We start from the raw sequence: 18,780 nt of genomic DNA on the forward strand, positions 1-18,780 counted from the left end.
TACAACGAGTTAAAGTCAACTTAATCTTCATTTACAATCCCATCTAGTGTCACAATGGGTGGGACAATTGTAGCAAATTCGCTATATTTTCCTCTTATCTTTCCGTCTTTTTTAAGGTGGAAATTCAAATTATGCAAAACTGCTGCAAAGTCAGTGCATTTACTCCACATTTTTCGGGATGGCCGGCTTAGGATTCTTTCCGTTTATTGTTGTAAAAATACTGATGGGTCATGATGATTCTTTCTTGTTTCATGATTTGAAGGAACCCTATTATTTTGTCTGAAAATTCTTTTTAAGGTATTCGTTTAAAAAGTTGGCATCAAATTTAGCACTCTAAAAACGAGGCTCATTTACTTCCCACTTTATGGTAGGCCTGCTGAAGTATACTTAAGATTTAATACATTGGTAAAGTACTTACATAGGTAGTGGTGTACTCAGCTAATTATTTATGCTGCTTTTGATCAGGTAGAGAACGTTTAATTTGCAAGGTACAACTACGGGGTACAATTGAACCAATGGCAATGCGACCTTAAATAGTTCAACTCAAATTAATGCAGGTATATTTGAGGAAAATATTTACATTTTCACATAGTTTAGCTACTATGAAAGTAAATACGTCACTTGATGCCCTTTCCAACTTAAATTATTACTTTAGGGAAAATTATTTGAGCCAAATGAACTTGCAACCAATAACGGGGAGACTCATGTGTTCCATATTTGAAATTATCCTGAGACTAGTGGATCACATTTGGCACCCAGATGAAGTATCCTTCGAAACGCAAGCTAGAAGTTTTAGTGTCTGGTACACTTTTACGACTTTGTTTGGTACAAATGAAAATTTATCATCCAAATACTAATCCCACCTCTGAACGCCTTGATATTTATCTTTCTGGTTCTTAAACCTTTGTATAAAAAAAAAAAGTCTGTTCTGAATACAGATTTAGAGTATTCAAAGTCGGTTAAACATGAAAGATTTAATTGTTCAGTAAATGATGGATATGGAGTTTGCTAAAGTTGATGCTGCTAATTTGGCTGACAGCTGATCGTATTTTGACTGTTTTTCTAAAAAAAAACCTTTATCCTTACAGGTAAACCCTTTAATGCCTGTTTTATCTCCCCCTCGCACCCCTCTTTTTCCAAGTTCAAGAGCTAGGATGCCTACTATCTTCATGGGCCTTAATGCCTTATCACAGTTACCCCTGCTTGCACAGAGGATCCCAGCCTCCCTCTATCTTCGTCAAGAAGAGGCGTTCCCTCGCTCCGGAAATTTCCTTTCAGGCTGAGGACTGTACCACTTTTGTGTTGAGCTTCTGTTCTTAACCCCAGCAATCCAAAACCATCATTTGTCTACAACTGACAATTATTACAAATGTTTGTGGCTTAAACAAATTTAGAAAATAATCATTGAAATTGCCACCAGAAATTTTGTATCAATAAATAGAGCTAAAATTTTCATTTAGCAAGCGCTTCCTCTCTCGTACAATTCTCAATTAGTCCTCGATTTAGACTTCGGATACATTTCATTGCTGGCTTACAGCCAAGTTACCAATTCCGTTCATTCTCCCATAAATGATTTTTTATATCTTCCCTACTATTTACTTTGCTCCTTCGACTATGCTGTATTTCCTCACTTTCGTCTCTACTGTACTCTTGTATTTCGAGACTATTGCGCGTCTTCAAGTCAAAATTATTAAAAGAAGTTTATTATTAGAATTATGAGAAGCTTAAACAGTTAAAAAAGAAAAAATGAAAGAAAATAGAACCAGAAATTTTAGAGCCATAAATAGAGCTAAAATTTTCATTTCAATAATTATTTCCTCCCTCTTCGAATTCCTTGCTGGTCCAACATTTCAACTTCGAATGTATTTCATTGCTGGCTGATGGTTTACAACCGCGTAACCTATTTCGTTCATATTCCCATGACATTTCAAATCTTTGCTACTATTTCGCAAAGCTCATCATTGATGTTACACATGTTTGTTTGGTCATTAAATGGCCTTAGTTATTTGGTGTCAAAAAATAAACTTTCAGCAACACCCTGTTTAACTGTCGCTTTTTAGTAAAATACAAGAGTGATCGCGCAATTGAAGAAGATGTAATTAAGTATTTTAGAATAATATCAATTGATATAGACGGACCATAGTTAATGCAAAAAATATAACATTATTCAAATTATAAACAAATTCACACCCTTAAATCCAGATTAAATCACAAATAAATTACAGGAAATGATTCCTATGAATCATACCTGTTCCCATAAACTTCCCCAACTTCTTAATCTCCATAAAGCTTCACTTAATATTATGTCCACCCATTTCTCCCTTGTATTCCACCCTGGAAAATTTCTTCTCCCAGATCATTTAAATCCTTGACAAAACCCAAAAACTAAATTAGAGTCTTAAATGTTCTCAAGCATTATCCAGGATTCTATAGTGTTTCTTTATGGAGAGTGGAACCGCTAAATATTTGCCTTCGTTCGTTTCTAGCTTCAGCCAAGTCCAAGTTCAGGTTTTGCTGAACTCAGAGGATCTGACGATCCAGCCAATGTTAATATGCAAGTCGGGGCTCTAAACGAAGGCAGGAGGATAGATTATGTTCTTCAAAAGGGTCCATTAGCAAGTCTTAGTGAATATGCATCTGCAATGGCGTCTCATGTTGGATATTGGTAAGTTAGCTCTCTCACCGTTGTTCTTCCTCTCTATTCTTTCTCTTTGTTTTCCTTGAAATTTTTTTACTTGCTTAATCCAGTTTTGCAAAGACATCTTATGTTGGGCGTTTTCAGCTTCATCTTTGTTCCATTTCAATCTAGGTAGCTACTGATAACAAAATAATGCGAAAATTTTTTTTTTAACATTCTATCAACAACCCTGAAGCTTTATGTCGGTCTGTCTCGAGTTATTTCAGGCCTTTAAAAACAGTATGTCTTCTGTATTACTGAAAATTGATATTCATTCCACACAATTTTCGTTTAAATTTCATAGGTTGAATGCTTCTCTTATATCTAGGCCAAATTACACGCTCTAGTAACAGACGAATAATGTAATTTTCAGGTGTTTTCTGTGGGATTTAAAACTATTAGTATTTATATTAGTTTTTTTTTTTTTACAACACTTGAAATAAGTCATTTAGAAATAAATGACGAATTGCCTCCCAACTCAGGTCACCGTTACTCCCAGGGCCATATTCAGGAGGGTGGGGTGTTACTTGGTTTTTATAGAAAGATTGATCGTATAAACTTTGGGGGAGGCTCATTTGATCGGTAATTAGGATTTCTAGTGCCCTTTATAAGATTCAGAGTGATTAGAGGATGGATGCCCCCTCACCTCATATTTTTCCAAAATGCATCTCCTAGATATTTTGAGATGGTCATTTGTTGTAAAAACTTGGAAAAAGGCTCATTCGATTGGAAAATGAAGGGGCTAGTGCCTCTTTTAAGTGACTTGGAAGTAAATAACCCCCCTCCTACGCCCACCATTTCCCCAGACATCCAATCAAATGCTGACATAGCCATTTTGTTTAGCGTAGTAGTTGAAAGATCCAGAAATTACGTCTTTTAGTATGAAATCCCTCAGGAAAAGGGTTGTAAGTCATGCCCTGGGGGGTATATATAGAAAGGGTGACGGTATAAACTTTGAAGGAGGTTCATTAGATTGGTAATCAGAATTTCTAGAGCCCTTTGTTAGATTCAGAGTGATTGGACGATGGATATTCCCCCACCCCCCCACACACACACAAACACACTTTGTATTTTCTCGAAATGCATCTGATAAAAACTTTGAGATCACCAATAGTTGTAGGAACTTCGAAAAAGGCTCATTCGATTGGATATTGAAGGGGATAGTTCCCCTTTTAAGAGTCGAAAGGGATTGGACAGCAACTAACCCCCTCTGACGACCACCAATTTCCCCAAGGACATCCTATCAAAATTTTGAGATAGCTATTTTATTCAGCGTAGTTCAAAAGTCCGGAAATAAGTTTGTTGAATATGACACCACCCCACGCCCATCAGGGTATGGGTTGTAAGTTTCGACCAGGGGGGTATATTAGGTTCTTATAGAGGATGGTCGCATAAACTTCGGAGGGGCTCATTGGACTGGTAATCAGAAGTTCTAGTACCTTTTATAAGATTTAGAGTGATCAGAGGTTTGATACTCCAGCCTCCGATCACTCGGAGATAAGTAAAAGCCCCTTTTACTTGTCGAAAATGATTGGAGGGGAACTAACCCCCTCTAACGTCCACCATTTCCCCAAACACATCCAATCAAAATGTTTAGATAGCCATTTTGTTCAACTTGTTAATAGTTCTGGAAATTATGTCTGAGGATGACAACCCCCCCCCTAGCCCTTTTTAAGATTCAAAGTAATCGGAGGATGAATACCCTCTCCCCCCCACGCCTCATACTTTCCTAAAATGCATCTGGTAGCATTTCGTTTTTTTATTTAATGTTATTGTTGATTGTCGTTTGTGTTTACTCCACTATCTTTTGATGTAAGTGGGTTATAAAGAAATAATATATTATTATTATAGTTATTTTGAAATAGCCATTTGTTGTCGTAGAAACTACAAAAAAGGCTCATTCGATTAGAAATTGAAATTACATTTTTTAAATGTTACAATTCATTGGAGGGCAACATGAACTCTTCCGATGCCCTTCAATTCTCAAAATACATTTAATCAAAATTTTTCGGTAGCCATTTTGTTAAGCATAGTTGATAGGTCTGGAAATTAAGTTTTTGGGGTGGATAACCCTTACAGCCCTCAGCGAAAGGGTTGCATGCAATGCCCTGAGGGTATATAGTTTTTATGGAGAGGGTGGTCGTATAAACTCCAGAAGGAGCTCATTGGACTGAAAGCAGCCTCCCCCTCCCTACATCGTATTGTCCACAAATGTTTTCGATAAAAATTTTAGATACCCATTTGTTATAAAATAGTCCAAAAATCATATTATAAGACCTTTTGGATGGGAAGAATCTCCCATAATCTGGGGGTAAGGTATTTAAGTTATGACGAGGGGCATATAAAGTTTGTGTGGAAAGGGTGGTCGTATGAACTCTAGAAGAGGCTCATTGTATTTAAAATGTATAGTTCTAGTTTGCTGATAAGAGTCAAACATGGAGAGCAACTAGCCCCCTCCCTGAAACCCTTTTTTCCCATGAAAAATGCTATGTCAATAAAAAATGAAAAGAAATTAATTTGAAAAACTGCAAAACAAGTTTTTTAAAGAAAAGTAAAGAGCCCCGTTAAGCCAAGAATGAGCAGAAATAAAGCCAAATATTCCTCCAAGCGTAAAACTAACACAAATCACTATCAATATACAAATGAAACTCAAAGCGGTCAGAAATTACAATTAATTGCCGAGTTAAGCTCAAAACGAGCAAAAATTAACGTGAGTAAGGTTTATGACTCCATGCCTTCTCAATATCAGAACATAATTTCTGCTTTGCTGAAAAAAAAAATGATTTGATTGTCAGTTTAATTGACATTTAGTGATAATTATTGTTTAAAGTTTTGATAATATCTATTTATGAAACTAAGAAAAGAGGAAACATTTAAAATGTGTTTTGTTTTCAATAAAGTACAAATTATGTTCTGGTCTTGAGAAGGTCTGGGGGTTATCAGCACTACTCACGTTAATTTTTGCTCATTTTGAGTTTGACTCAGGAATTGAGTTTTTTAAGTTAATAAATAAAATAGACCGATACTTTAGATATAATTATAGAGCAATTAATTGGCAAAGCGATACTTTCAGTTTTTAGTTAACTTAGAGGAGTGGATTTACGCTACGGAGAAGAGCTCAAAGCCTGAAAACCCGGTTCGTTTTCACGTTTATCACTTCCGAAGAAAAATTGTCATTGCGGAACTTATATGTCGAGGAATACACATTTTAACGGAGAAATTGCATCGCAATATTATATTCAGTTCAGGAAATGACGTAAGGGTATGTGTACTGCGATTTAGTTCTTTCATCTTCAAATGGGTTGCAAATTGCTGAAAAAATATTATTGCGGAACATATATTTGGAGAAATATATTGTTTAATGCATTATCTTTAAGAAATAGATGGCGTCTCGAAGTGCAGCTCTAGGACTGAAAGTTGAGCTACCCAATTAGTAAACAAGCTACTTTATTGTCAAAGTAAACATCGAATTTTTCAATGTTTAAACTTTTGGTTTAAATTTTAAACCAAATGGTTCTTTTGCACTCAGTTCCAGTGAGTGCAAAAGAACCATTTTCTGTTTTACAATGCATGGTTTTACAATCTTCTTAAAAACGAATCAAGTTTGATATAATTCCCTTACTTTATGTAATTCCTCTATTTAGCGTAACGTAAGGTTTGAATATTAGTTGCTAATCGGCAGGAAAACTTGAAATTTTACTCTTATGCAGAAATTTATGATCAAATTTATTTGGCCAACTTTAAAGATAATACTCAGGATTCAATCCCCACACAAGGCGAATCAGATTCGCATTGTTAAAAGAGTATTTTTCTGAAAATTGACACAGTACTCTATTTTCCAGTGGGTAAAAATGATCCAGGTTAGAAACTTTTTTTTCTTTTAGGCTAAGAAATGCCCCTGTTTAAGAAGACAAATATAAATCATATTAAAATATTTTAAGAAAATTGTAAACGTTATTGCTAGGAGAAAAAAAAGGCTATAGACAGCTAAAATCATTTTTTAGATTTCTCCCCCTGTCTCCCGTGATGAGGTGTCATTGTCACTCCCTTTCGAATATTACTTATAGTGCTCGTTTGTTTCTGTTACGTTTTCAAATGGTAGCATTCCTTGGGCTTGTTTACGGGATTTATTTAGCGACTGGAGTCTGAAAACAAAAAAAAGTTGGTAGAAGGGAAAACTCCCATTTTTGTTATTGAAAAGATTTTTGTTTTAGATTTTTCTATAGGTTTTCAATTTAGGAAGGTTAATCTCACTAACCTGGGACGTTCACATGATTTTACTTCAAATAGGGATGCATTTCGAGATTTATTTAGTAATTTCAATCAGAAGTGCCTCCATTAAAAAAGTCCAGGATTTCTGGAGAATTAAGTTTCCCCTGCATATATTCCTGCCATTGAGCTTTCAAGTTGGCTGAATTATTAGAATAGTAAATAACCAGTAAGGGCAAGGTGGGAGGGTTTAAATGAATTTGAAGATAGAAGGGGAGAAAATAATGAAAATTTATTTCAATTAAGAAGGTTCCAGGAATTGGTTAGGATTCCAGAAGTACTAAATGAGGTGTATTTTATCGAAATCTTCCATTGCTAGCTAACTTGCCACTCATTTTGATTGCAAAACACAAGAGACATTTGTATCAAGGGAGTATGGCCAGAAATTATTCTGGAGGTTTAAAATATTTCCCAGAAATTTGTAATTTTTGTTTTGTTTTAGACAGTAATATAAATTCTTTAGAATGTAGGAGGATATGCAAAATGACCTTTCAAAGATCTTTCAGTGGGAAACTTTACTTTTTTTGCTAAATTGTTTTAAGAAAATATGTTTTTCAAAAAAAAAAATATTCTTCAGAATTTCGAGGAAGGCGGTGAAGAGGGAAATTCAGAGGTCAGCCATTCAAATATTTGTAAATATAGATATGTATTAGTTTTTATGGTACTTGGAATTTACCAAGTGACATATAGTGATCGCAATATCTGTCCGTCGATCTGTCTGTTGGTCCCAGTTTTGCTTGTTTAGGCCCTACCAGATAAGCTAGGACGATAAAAGTTGGCAGGTGTATCAGGGATCACACCAGATTAAATTAAAAATAATTCACTTCTCTGATTCCACCATCTGGAGGGGGGAGTGTAGGGACGGTTAATTGGGAAAAAAAATGGGGTATTTTCAACTTACAAATGGGTAATCAGATCTTAAAGAAAATTGAAAATTAGAAGGTTCTCGCGTCTTAGAGCTCTCATCTTCATTCCCAATCGGATCTGGTGACATTCGGGGTAGTTGGAGGGGAAAACCGGAAATCTTGGAAAACGCTTAGAGTGGAGAGATCAGGATGAAACTTAGTGGGAAGAATAAGCACAAGCTCTAGATACGTGATTAAAATAACCGGAACGGATCCACTCTCTTTGGGGGAGTTTGGGGGGTGTATTTTGATTAATTCGGAAAAATTTGAAAAATGAGGTATCTTTAACTTACGAATGGGTGACCGGATCTTAATGAAATTTAATATTTAAAAGGATTTTGTAACTTGGAGCTCTTATATTAAATCCCGACCGGATCCGGTGACATGCGGGGAGTTGGAGGGGGAAACCGAAAATCTTGGAAAACACTCAGAGTGGCGAGATCGGGATGAAACTGGTGGGAAGAATAAGCACAAGTCCTAGATATGTGATTGACATAACCAGTCTGTATCCGCTCTCTTTGGGGGTGTGGTTAGTTCGGAAAAATTGAGATATTTTTAACTCATGAAAGGGTGATCGGATCTTAATTAAATTTGATATTTAGAAGGACCTCATGCCTCAGAGTTTTTTTTTAAATCTCGACCGGATTCAATGACATTGGGGGGGTATGAGGGGGAAACTGGAAATCTTCGAAAAGGCCTAGAGTGGAGAGATCGGAATGAAAGTTTGTGAGAAGACCTAGATATGTGATTCTGATAACCAGACCGGATCTTCTCTCTTTGGGGGTGTGGTTAAGTCGGAAAATTAGAAAAATTTGGTATTTTAATTTACGAACAGGTTGGCATATTTTAATGAAATTTCATATTTACAAGGATCTCATGTCCTAGAGCTCGTATTTTAATTATCGACCAGATCTAGTGAAATTTGGAGGGGAAAACGGGAAATCTTGGACAACGCTTAGAGTGGAGAGATCGGGATGAAACTTGGTGGGAGGAATAAGCACTAGTCCTAGATACGTGATTGATATAACCGGACCAGATATGCTCTCTATTGGGGGAGTTCGGTAGGGGGGGGGGGGGTTAATTTGGAAAATTAGAAAAAATGAGGTATTTTTAACTCACGAACGGGCGATCGGATCTTAATGAAATTTGATATTTAGAAGAAACTCGAGCCTCAGATATCTCTTTGAAATTTTGAACGGATCCGGTGAGATTGGTGGGAGTCGGAGGGGGAAACCGAAAATTTTGGAAAACACTTAGAGTGTAGAGATCAGGATGAAACTTAGTGGGAAGAATAAACACTAGTCCTAGATGCGTGATTGACATAATCGGAATGGAACTGCTATGTTCGAGGGTTTTTTTTGGGGGGGGGGGGGTATAATTTAGTAATTTGGAAAAACTAGAAAAAAATTAGGTATTTTTAAGTTACAATCGGGTTATCGGATCTTAATGAAATTTGATATTTAGAAGGACTTCGTTTCTCAAATTTTTATTTCAAATCTCGACCGGATCGGTTGACATTGGGGGGAGTTGGAGGGGGAAACCGGAAAGTTTGGAAAACGCTTAGAGTGGAAAGATTAGGATGAAACTTGGTGAGAAGAATAAACCCAAGTCCTAGATACATTATTGAGATTATTGGATCCGATCTGCTCTCTTTGTGCTTCTGGACTTGCTAGGTCGATGAAATTGGTAGGCGAGGTAGGCGAAATTGGTAGCATCTTAGAGTGGAGAGATTGGGATGAAACTTGATGGGAAAAATAAGCACAAGATCTAGATAATTGATTGACATGAACGGACCATATCCACTCTCTTTGGGGGAGGGGGGATTTCCAGTACTTTGGCGAGTTCGGTGCTTCTGGACCTCCCAGGGCGATGCAAATTGGTAGGCTTGTCAGGGACCTGCAAAAATTGACTTGATAACTGTTGTTTCCCCGATTCGACCATGTTGGGGGCGGGTAGGAGAAAAATTGAAGTATGGTTATCTAACGAATGGGTGATCGGATCTTAATTAAACTTGATTTGTAGAAAGATCTCATGTCTCAGATGCTCCATTTCCAATTCGGATTGGATCTGAGGACAGAGGGAGGTGTACGGGAGGAAATGGAAATCTTGGAAAACGCTTAGAGTGGAAAGATCGGGATGAAACTTGATTGGAAAAATAATCATAACTTCTAGATATGGGATTGACATAACCGGACCAGATCTATACTCTTTGGGGGAGTTCGGGGAATTTCTAGTGCTTTGGTGAATCTGAGAATAAGCAAAAGTTATAGATATGTGATTGACATATTCGGACCGGATCCGATCTCTCTGGGAGAGTTGGAGGGATTTCTAGTGCTTTGGTGAGTTCAGTGTTTCATTACGTGCTAGGAGAATGAAATCGATAACTCTAGTACCGAGTCTAATGTTAGGTTCTGACTTTGTCACATGTGCCATCTGAGCTCTTGGCTCTTACTGTGTTTAGTTATTGAATAAGTTTTATATGAAAAGACTAGGTCAAGTTTGCTGGTTCTTATCACAGATAGCTTCATAAGGATCGCCTTGTAGCTTAAGGGTTAGCTAAAAAAAAAAAAAAAAAATGAGGATTCATTAAATTGGAAATTTGATGAAGTGGGAGTGATAACTTTTTATTAATGAAGTATTTTATTAACTATTAAATTTGAAAAACTTCTGATTTTTAGAGGAGGAAATCACTCAGAAGACCATAAGGGTAATCATAAAGAATTTAAATCCAGCAGATTTGATCTATTCTTATTGATAAATTTCTTCCTAATCCTTTATATGTCTTTCATTTTTTCGGTTGGAATATTTATCCCACAGCAACGAAAGTTTCAGTTCCTTTCTTTTTAATTTTTTAGGAGAGCAATTTGTAATATACCTCTATCCATAGTTCAAGAAGTCCAATATTGGATTTTTCCCCAAAATCCTAGAAAGAGTTTTTGTACTTTCATAAGTTAAAAAATTTTCATCTTATGGAAATTTAAACATTGAATTCCAGAACAAAACACTAATTTGCAGATTTAAAATGCTTGATTGAGTAATTGTTATGTACTTTAAAGCCCTTTCTGCCTTGCAGAATCGTTTAACAGTAGTTTATGCACTTCCAAAATATGATGAATTCAAGTTTTCCTTTTTGATTTCTGTATGATAATTAACAATTCCTATAGTAGGGGTACAATACCTATAGGGGTACAATAAAACAAAATATTGGAAATTTACCTGATCTAGGCCCATTACTGTATATGTTCAATATTGAAATTGGTCGAATAGCTTCAGTGGGGGAAAACATGAAATATAAGTCGTTTTTTTCCTATAAACTGTCGACAAAGTAATATTACTTAAAGAGACAAATTGCCTACTATCGTCAAACATGCTATCAAGGTAAACACATTTACCCTTTTTGTTCATTTTTTTTTTTATTGACAAGTTGACAGCTTAAATCCTGCTTACTATTGAAAAAAATAACAATAATATACTCTTTTATCCTCGAAGCTTTCGTACATTCACGTACTGTTAGCTGCAAAGTCGGTTATTTTAAAATTATCTCCAGTACAAATTTGTCACGACAAGATTTGCCTCTAACAGCCGTGATCCTCATACTTCGCTTACCTCATGAATTTCAAACCAGTGAAAAATGGAATTATGTTCAATTTAATGCTGAAAATTTACGGTAAGGGGAGGGGAGTGTCAGCACGGCATAAGTTGAACAGCTTAAGAATCTTAAATGTTGTTTCAAGACCTCTGGTAGGGTGTCCAAAGTACTTATTGACAGGTTCTCTTTTCTAACGCACGTAGTGAGAGTCAATTCAAGTTTTGTTGCACTTTCATTTTGATCTTTGACGTATAACTAGTGTTTTGCCTAAATTTTCTAATTCCTAACACAGCTCTATCTTGACAGGTCTTCAGAACTTTCTACATTAGCATGTTCTCATCATTCTCATCTTGGTTGGAAAGGGCTGGAATCATACCTCGTCATTTCTTAACAAAATGAGAAAAATTTTAAAGATAACAGGCGATTCGAGAACTTCTGTGGAATCATACCTTTGAAAAATAGGCCTTTAATCAAATAAACGGTATCTGGAGCAGATTTGGCAAAGTTGGTTTGTTCATAAAAGAGGCAGCTCCATATAGCTGGTCAGGTACATGTAATATATTTTTAAACCAGTCACTCTGTGTAGGATGTCTAATCAAAGAAACCGTGGAGGGATCATTAAGTTGGAAATAAGAAATTTAAAAATTTGGAAGTGATGGGAGGCCGAACACCCCTTTTTTTGCTACCTTACCCGTTTTTAACCCTTGAAGACATTTTTGAACCGTTTAATTTTATCTATGTTACTGAACAAAGTATTTACAGTATACATTACAAAATAATGCTCTTTTGGGCTTGTCAAGAGCATGACGGAAGGCTGTCCAAAGTCTAGTAAACGTGAAAAAAAAAATATACCCTCATTCAAATTTCATTATACTCTCATTCAAAACTTGATTCAATCTAAATATCAATATTCAACCCATCAACTAACAGTAGTCCCTCAATTACATAAAAAAATAAAAATAAACCACATAATACCAATCCATCATCATTCTCCATCTCCAAGAAAAATCTATATAGCTTAGTATGTGTTTATAATTTTTCCTTTTTTACATTTTAAACACTATAATTATCTAAAGGCTTTTCTTTTTAGCTGCCTCGAAAAATTAAAAAATGCCTCATAATTGGAAGAATATTTTTGTTGTAATTTTGTTGAAAAATATATTTTCTTTGAATAATTGAACAAAAAAGTAAAATTTCCCGCTGCAAGATTTTTAAAAGGTCATTCTGCATCTACCCCTAGACTCCCAAGAATTTATATTACTGTCTAAAACAAAACAAAAATGGCAAGTTTCTGGGAAATATTTTGAACCTCCAGAATAATCTCAGGCTAGACTCCCTTGATAGAAATGTTTCTTGTGTTTGAGTTTTACAATCAAAATGAGTAGGCAAGTTAGCTAGTAATGGAAGATTCCGATAAAATACACCTCATGTAGTACTTCTGGAATCCTAAGAAATTCCTCGAACCTCCTTAATTGAAATAAATTTTCATTATTTTCTCCCCTTCTATCTTCAAATTCATTTAAACCCTCCCGCCTTGTCCTTACTGGTTCATTACTATTCTAATAATTCAGCCAACTTAAAAGCTCAATGGCAGGAATATAAGCAGGGGAGACTTACCTCTCCATAAATCCTGGAATTGTTTAATGGAGGCACTTCTGATTGAAATTACTAAATAAATCTCGAAATGCATCCCTATTTGAAATAAAATCATGTGTACGTCCCAGGTTAGTGAGATTAACCTTCCTAAATTGAAAACCTATAGAAAAATCTAAAATAAAAATCTTTTAAATAACACAAACAGGAGTTTTCCCTTCTACCAATTTTTTTTTGTTTTCAGGCTCTCCAGTCGCTAAATAAATCCCTTAAGCAAGCCCAAGGAATACTATAATTTGAAAACGTAACACAAACAAATGAGCAGTATAAGTAATATTCTAAAGGGAGTGACAATGACACCTCATTACGGGAGGCAGGGGAAAGAATATAAAAAATCATTTTAGCTGACCTATCGTCTTTTTTTCCTAGATGTAACCTTTACATTTTTCTTAAAATATTGTAATATAATTTATATTTTTCTTCTTAAACAGGGGCATTTCTTAGGCTAAAAGAAAAAAAAGTTTCTAATCTGGATCATTTTTACCAACTGGAATAGAGTACTGTGTCAATTTTCAGAAAAATACTCTTTTAACAAGGCATTTATATATTGAATCCTGAATGTTATCTTTAAAATTGGCCAAATAAATTTGATCATAAATTTGTGCATTAGAGTAATATTTCAAGTTTTCCTGTCAAATAGCTACTAATATTCGAACCTTACTTTACGCTAAATAGAGGAATTATATACAGTAAGGGAATTATATCAAACTGGATTCTTTTTTAAGGGGATTGTAAAACCTTGCATCGTAAAACAGAAAATGCTTCTTTTGCACTCACTGGAACTGAGTGCAAAAGAACCATTTGGTTAAAAATTTAAACCAATAGTTTAAACATTGAAAAATTCGATGTTTACTTTGACAATAAAGTTTTTCTCTGCTGAAGACGGCCCTTAGATATAGGGCCGAAATATTCAAATAGGTTTTGTTGGTTCACTGTCTTGGGAAAAAAGTCCTCATTATTCTTTCTTTTTTTTTGTTGTAAAAAATGAGGTATTTTAACTCACGAACGGGTGATCGGATCTCAATGAAATTTGATATTTAGAAGGATATCGTGTCTCAAAGCTCTTATTTTAAATCCTGACCGGATCTGGTGACATTGGGGGAAGTTTGAGGTGGGGGAACTTAAAATCATGGAAAACGCTTAGATTGGAGGGATAGGGATGAAACTTGGTGGGAAAAATAAGCAGAAGCCTTACATACGTTATTTAAATAATTGGAACGGATCCGCTCTACTGGGGGGGGGGGTTAATCCTCAAAAATAGAAAAAATGACGTATTTTTAACTTACGAAGGAGTGATCGGATCTTCATGAAACTTCATATTTAGAAGGACCTCGTAACTCAGATCTCTTATTTTAAATCTCAACCGGATCAAGCGTAATTGGAGGGGGGCAGTTGGGGGGACTGGAAATCTTAGAAAATACTGAAAGCGGTGAGATCAGGATGAAACTGGATGGGAAGAATAGAAACCTGTCTAAGATACGTGACTGACATAACCGGACCGGATCCGCTCTCTTTGGTGGAATTGGGGGGGGGGTAATTTTGAAAATTGAGGTATTTGTAACTTACGAAAGGGTGACCAGATCTTAATGAAATTTGATATCTAGAAGGATCTTGTGCTTTAAAGTTCTAATTTTAAATTCCGACCAGATCCTGTCACATTGAGGGGAGTTGGAGGGGAAACCGGAATTCTTGGATAACGTGAAAATTGGGGTATTTTTATCTTTTTATCTCTTCTTGGTATAGCCTTGGAAGTGTTTGTTTGTACGGGTTGATTCTTACTAAATAACATGTGCGAATTGAAAAACAGGGGTTTGTATAGAAGGACAGGAGGATTTTGGAGAGAGTTAGTTGGTGTTGGTACTTTGGCGAGTGTGGGTAGCTTTGCTTAGATGTGAGTAGAATAATTTGTTCCTTCTCAATCTCACAATGTTAATTTACTACTTTCCACAGCATGACATGAGTCTCGCTGATATAATTTAAATACCTTGGAACATTTTGTTCGCTCACATATTAGTTAGTAGTTGGTTTATTTAAATATCTTAAACTTCTTATTTCAGTACGAAGACTAAGCAAGATTGTACTTATATTACAAGTTATAAAACTTTTTGATTCTCTTGATTATCTTTTTAAAACGAGACTATTAAAAACCAAAAACCAAACTTCTTTTAAAAATAAAACCTTTGCTCTTTTTTTTAACTCTTGTGTTGTGTTAACTTTATCTCACGTATTAGGTACGGGTTATTTGTATCATTTCTTATATATTTATTAACCGGCAGAGTTTGATACCTCTACGCTACTCGAACTATTGCTAATTCTCCAGACTCTGTTTAAACCGGTTACACAGGATGAAACTGGATGGGAAGAATAAAAACCTGTCTAAGATACGTGACTGACATAACCAGACCGGATCTGCTCTCTTTGGTGGAATTGGAGGGGGGGGGGTAATTTTGAAAATTGAGGTATTTGTAACTTACGAAAGGGTGACCAGATCTTAATGAAATTTGATATTTAGAAGGATCTTGTGCTTTAAAGCTCTTATTTTAAATTCCGACCAGATCCTGTGACGTTGGGGGGAGTTGGAGGGGAAAACCGGAATTCTTGGAAAACGTGAAAATTGGGGTATTTTTATCTTACGAATAGATGATCGGGTCTTAATGAAATTTGATTTTTAGAAAGAATTCATGTCTCAGAGCTCTTATTTCAAATCCCGACCAGATCGTTTGACATTGGGGAGAGTTGGAGGGGGAAATCATGGAAAAAAACTTGGAGTGTAGGAATTGGGATGAAGCTTGGTGGATAGAATAAACAAATGTCCGTGATACGTGATTGACAGAATTGTACTGGATTCGCTCTGTTTGGGGGAGTTGAGGGGAGGGGTTCAGTGATTTGGCGAGTTTGGTGCTTCTGGACGTGCTAGGACGATGAAAATTGATAGGTGTGTCAAAGAGCTGCACAATTTGACTTGATAAAGTCGTTTTCCCAGATTCGACCATTTGGGGGGCTAAAGGGAGAGGAAAAATTAGAAAAAAATTAGGTATTTATAACTTACGAGTGGGTGATCAGATCTTAATGAATTTTGATATTTAGAAGGATATCGTGACTCGGAGCTCTTTTTTTAAATCCTGACCGGCATTAAGCCTCTTATTTTCCTTTTTAAATCAATCTATTGATTCATAGAATTTTGTTAGAGCTCTTACCATATGATCTCTTGGCTCTTAGCTCTTCTCGCCTCGTCACAAGTGCCATATGAGCTCTTAGCTCTTGTTTCTTTTCTTTTTTCTTTATTTTTTTTCTTCTACTCCGTTTTGTTCCATGTGAAAAGTACGGTTACTAAATATTTTACTTACTTACTATTTATGATTCAGAGATAGAATTTAATTATTGCCATTAAATTTGTAGTTCCAAATTAGAAGTTTCTTAAGTCAGAAGTTTCATTAAGTCTGAGCACCCGGATTTGATCCCCGCTGCAGCAAGGTTGGGCGACAAGCTTGCTACTTGTCCATGTAGAAAACACTCAGCAACTGAAACTTCGACTCGACACCCTATGTGCCAGCAATGGCTCAGGAGGATCTTTATCCTCTAAGTCTTGCATAGGTTGGTAAGACATTAATGGAACTTGTATAATTAGTACTGCCAACCTTATTGATTATGCTGCTGTAAATCAACAACTGGCAAGATCAGTACATAAAACAGGGCATTTAGGATTGACTTTATTGATGTTAAAACTACACATCACTGTCTAGTAGAGTCTAGAGTTAAATTAAAGAGTGAGTTTAGGAAGGATAACTAACTTTTGGGAAGTTCTGACGTAGGTAGAATCCAGGATTACATTTGAGAGGAACTTTTATGTAACATTGGAATATGAAACTGGGGGATTGCAGTTTGACAATGTAGAAGGTGATAGAAAATTTTAGGATATTGGTTTGCAAAGTAGCAGAAGGTGTCTTAGAGAGGAAAGTTTGAAGCGTAGTTAGAAATATTAGCTTTAAGCTTAGTAGAAAAGAGGAGGGGTTTGTACAAGAAATGTTTGAGTGACTGACTATAGGAGAAAAAGAGCAAAGTGAGGAATATATCTGTATGAATATATCTTTATTTAATATCAACAAGAGTTGGAATCCTGCACAGACAATCCCAAGCTTATTACCTCCGACTCTTTATATATTCATTCCTACAAATATTATGCTACTACGGGGGGCAAGGTACCCCGAAAGGGTTGAGGTAGCCCTTTGCAGAGTCTGTTGTCCATAGATCTGGATCTTACGCCCTGCCGCAGTTGTCCTCCTATAGAGGATCCTCCCACGATGGTGTCTGCGTCACCATGCAATTTAACCCATTACTGGGGGAAGGTTTTTAACCCATGGGACTTGTGGATACGCCGGTGGGCCCTGTTGAGTGCACATTTGAGGGGCCTTCTTCCTCCTCCACCTGTATTTATTGCCTCGGGTGAGGATACCTTAGTTTCTGTTATGGACCCCCAGGGACAAGGTCCTCCCACTGGTCCGTGACTCCTATGGAGTTATGCTACATATCTGTATGGCGTTCCCCTATTGCCACCCGGGGACACGCTGAGTGGCCTGGGGGAGGCCCCTAAAGAGCAGTAGACTAATAAGGTTTTTTCCCCCGATTTTCGATAACTCACAGTTTTTTTAAAGATAAAACCTTTTTTATAAATTTTAGTAACAAAAAAAATATTACCTTTGCATAATGAACATTGTAAGCAGAAAACAAACTAAAAACATTTGTCATACTTTACTATAATGATAAAAATTATTATTATTTTTTTGTATCAATATTTATTGGTATTATTGATTATTGGTAACAATAATAATAATTTATTGGTATCCTCTGTACACAGCAAAAATGGACTAAAGAGAAGTGTAAGAAAATGACCGCTTTTTAGCCTTAAATAGTAGATAGCTTTTTAGCCTTAATTAATTCAAGTAGGAACTGGGTATGTTTGGAAAATTCAGAAGTACTTGGTCAACTTTGCCTAAAAGGCCATAATGACGTCACTGCCTAACAGGTCAGTCACCTGTACTTACTTTTCAAATGCTCTTTTCATGGGATTTTAAAATGTATGGGGTTTGAGGTTTTTTTTTTTTTTTTTTTTTTTTTTTTTTTTTTTTTTTTTTTTTTTTTTTTAGTTATCAAAAGAGGAAACACACTAATGGTCTGACGACCAATGCCAAGTTTAGGAAATACTAGGTTTGGAGCTATTGAACCATAACAATGAATCCATAATTGATGTAATTGCATTGTATTTAACTTTGAAATCATTCTAGTTTTAACGATAAACACGCCTTTCGACAATTTGAAAAAGTTTCAAGGATTCAAAGGCAAGCGCTGAGACTATCTGATCCTTGGTAATCACGGTGTAGGGTAAAGTATTTGAAGTGGACTATAGCTTCACCACGAGTAATTCGTGGTGTTGAACGAGTAACTCGTTCAACTAGACGTTGAACGTCTGAACATTCATTGATTAGAAAAAAAAAGACAAAAAAAAATCGAAGGGCTGACAGGTTAGACAAAAAAATATTAACCCTGATATCATTAATAACTAATAATGAAGGAAAAAAGCTTTTGAACTATTTTATACTCGCTAACCTAGATACGCCAAGGGGAGGATCTTACTCAGACGTGTCATCACAGGACTCCTAAGAGAAAATGTCGTGGAAGATAAGTTAAAA

The 18,780-nt window shown here is 35.8% G+C and overlaps 1 protein-coding gene across 3 annotated transcripts in view; it reads left to right on the forward strand.

Annotated features, from left to right (window-relative positions):
- The first annotated feature begins 916 nt into the window (after positions 1–916).
- The window catches only part of LOC136027455 (uncharacterized), a 58,531-nt gene continuing 40,667 nt past the window's right edge, over positions 917–18,780 (forward strand). For all 3 annotated transcript variants that reach the window (XR_010617598.1, XR_010617599.1, XM_065704737.1), the window contains exons 1-2: positions 917–2,665; positions 11,747–11,987. The gene's annotated coding sequence lies outside the window, so the exon portion shown is untranslated. The remainder of the gene's footprint in view (positions 2,666–11,746; positions 11,988–18,780) is intronic.

This window comes from Artemia franciscana, chromosome 5 (assembly GCF_032884065.1).
Source record: "Artemia franciscana chromosome 5, ASM3288406v1, whole genome shotgun sequence".
Lineage (NCBI taxonomy): Eukaryota > Metazoa > Arthropoda > Branchiopoda > Anostraca > Artemiidae > Artemia > Artemia franciscana.